Here is a 2,939-nt window from a genome sequence, read left to right on the forward strand (position 1 = left end):
TAAGGCTTCAAAGACCCTTTTATTTCAAAGGTATTGTTTAATCGAAGAAAAGAATTTTCATTTCTGCTCCTAAGTTTTTTGTTTAGTTCCTGGAGAGGCCCGGAACAAATGTTCATCTACAGGTAATCAAATCAAAGCCTCTAAGTGGCAAAACTCCTGCTCCCAGGGGACAGGGGGGTTCCATTTTAAAAGGACCTTTGTAAAGGAAAAGGGGGGTGCTTCCATCTCGGAGTTTTCCCTGTTCAGAACTGAGATTTCTTAGATGCATCTGGTTTTCAGCTTTAGGGTGGCTGATGCAAATCTCCCTGCCAGGTCACCAGGCCCTCCCTGTCTCCCTCTCTTCAGAGTCTTCCCGGAGCTTTCTCCTCTGGTCTCCTTCCTCCCACCCCCCCACCCTGCTTGGACAATCTCCCCTCCATCTCACAGCCATAACCCACTGTAGAGTGCTGTCGCATTTTCTCCAGGCTTTCTGACTCCCTTCTTGTCCCTGCAGGGCAGGGACCCTGAGGAGCCAGAGGCCCAAGGGCCCTGTTCTGGTCCCAGGGCCTGGGGACATGTGCCATCGTGGGCCAGGAGGAGGATGGATGTGGATACAACCCCAGGAGCCTGGCCTGGCCGCAGCTGCTCTTCAGAACCAAGGCAAGTGTTGGGGCCCGTGTCTGGGAGAGGGGAGGTAGTCTGAGGATCATTATGTGGGATGTGCTGCTGTCTGTTCAGTCCACCCAGGACTCGTGCACCCCACAGTGACCCTAATGTGCCATGAAGGCCACCCATTCTGTCTCCTCTATGCCTCGGAGGCTGAACAGGGGAGAGGAAGGGGCACAGGGGCACCTACTATGCCCAGCACTGTGGGGCCTGAGGCCATCCTAGCAAGTGAGAGTGACACCTGCTACCAGGACTCTAGTGGGGCCAATGTGGGTTCAGACGTACAGCTCCTAAAATATGCTGTCCTCTCCACAACCTCTGCCCCTGCCCAGCCTGCCCCTAGGCATGGTGATGGCCCTTGAAGGAGGCCTGGGTCCTCAGCAGGCTGGGGATGCTTCCAGTGGCCTCCATCACTCACTGCTCCCCTTTCGTACAAAATCCTGGGCACCAGATGCTATGTTGAGTCCTGGGAGAGGCAGGCACCACTGGTGGGTCGCTGAGTGGGAGGGTGGCTGGTGGCTCAGGCAGCCCTGAGCCGGGATTTCTGTTCCTGCCTGGGTGATATCTTTAGGACGATGGTGGGCAACAAGGGTGAGCAGTGTTCAGGAGATGTGTTGACATCAGAGGTGACCTGGGGGCAGCTTAGTGGAAGCATGAAGTGGGCAAGAGCCCAGATGTGCCCAGGAGTGTGTGGTGTGGAGAAGAAACTACCAAAGGGCCCTGAAGGGCTGTGTGCACCAGAGAGCAGGCTGTTGGAGAAGGTGTGAGTGGATGAAGTGTTGGGGAACCCTGGGACAAGAAGAGGTGAGCCGGTCCCTATGTGGCTGGAGTGGCAGCTTCCTTGTCTGTAGAACAGCAGTATGGCTGTCCCCTGGAGGCTGCCAGGAACATTTCTCCAGGTGCTAGGCCCAGCGCTCTGCAGGGGACAGGGTCTTGGGTGATCCATAGGTGATGGCAGAAGCAATTCCTTAGGGGTAGTAATCAATTCTGGGTGCCAACATCCTTCCCTCAGGGAGGGGATGGTGGTGGGGGTGTGCAACACAGATTTGGCAGCAGCTGGGCTTGCAGGTCAGGCAAAAGCTGCCATGGTGACAGCGTTGGGGAGAGGGATGGTGGGTGCAGGGATCAGGACTCCCAGAAGCCTGTGTTCTCAGGCTGGCCTGGGCAAGTAAGACCCACAGGCAATGGTGGGAAGGGGAGCCCTTGTCTGGACCCTGGATGGTGCCTGGAAGAAATTGAGGCAAGTGGTCCCAGCCAAGGTGGGGCTTCAGCTAGTCTCAGCCCACAGCTCTTCGGAAGTTGGGGCTCCTGCTCAAGTGACAGCTAGCATTTATTGGATGCCTAATACTACCTTCTGTGTGCCCTGGCTTGAGTCCAGATTGCCTGAGGACTCAGAGAAGGCAGAGCCCCAGACCACCTTCTCATCGTCCTGGCCAGCTGGGGGGAAGTGGGCATGAAGAAGGGAGAAACATGGGCTGGACATAACCAGGGGTTCAGCTCCCGGTCCTCTAAGTGCCCTACTCCTGGACACCTGCTCCCTTCAGTGCTCTGGACAGTTGTGAGGGTCTTCCTGTCCAGGGCCAGCCAGGCCCAAGTTCTCCAGTCCCTCTAGTTACCCCGCCCACCAGTGCACCAGCCTGCTCCGAGGGCCCGTGGGGCCGACCTTGGTAACGCTAGGCTGGTGGATATTGTGTGGGCAGCAGAAAAGAGCTGCAACCGGGCATGCACCTCGCGGAATCGGCCATTAGCTTGATGCACCAGCCCAGGCCTTCCTGGTGACCACAGCCTTTAAGAAACGTCGCGGGGGCGTCTCCGCACGCCACTTCACCCCCTTCCAGGTCCCCTTCTACAGCTTCGTAGCTTCGCCCCGCCCCGCCCCTAGCAGCACATGTAACCACGCCCACTCATTCCGGCCCCGCCTCGCGTCCCAGGTCCGCCGGAACGCTTTTGGCCCCGCCTCAGAGCTCAGAGCCAACCCATTCACCCAGGCCCCGCCCCTTCGGCCGAGGCTCCACCCCCATGATCTTAGGCCTGCCCATCGCTCCGGCTCCGTCTTTCTCTGCCCCGCCTTCACGTTCTCGACCTCCAGCACGTGACCCGGTCCTGCCTCCTTGTTCGAAGCTCCACCCCCACACTGGGAGGACCCTCCCCCACTCTCTTCGCCTTATGCCTGCGCTCGGGCTCTGTCCCGCGCTCTCGGCCCAGTTCTCACTCTTGGTCCCGCCCTCACGTTTTTGGCCTTGCCCCGGCACGTTCTTGTCCCACCCCAAGTCTCTGCCCCGCCCCGCGCTCTC

This window comes from Myotis lucifugus, unplaced genomic scaffold, assembly GCF_000147115.1.
Source record: "Myotis lucifugus unplaced genomic scaffold, Myoluc2.0 scaffold_498, whole genome shotgun sequence".
NCBI classification, from domain to species: Eukaryota; Metazoa; Chordata; class Mammalia; order Chiroptera; family Vespertilionidae; genus Myotis; species Myotis lucifugus.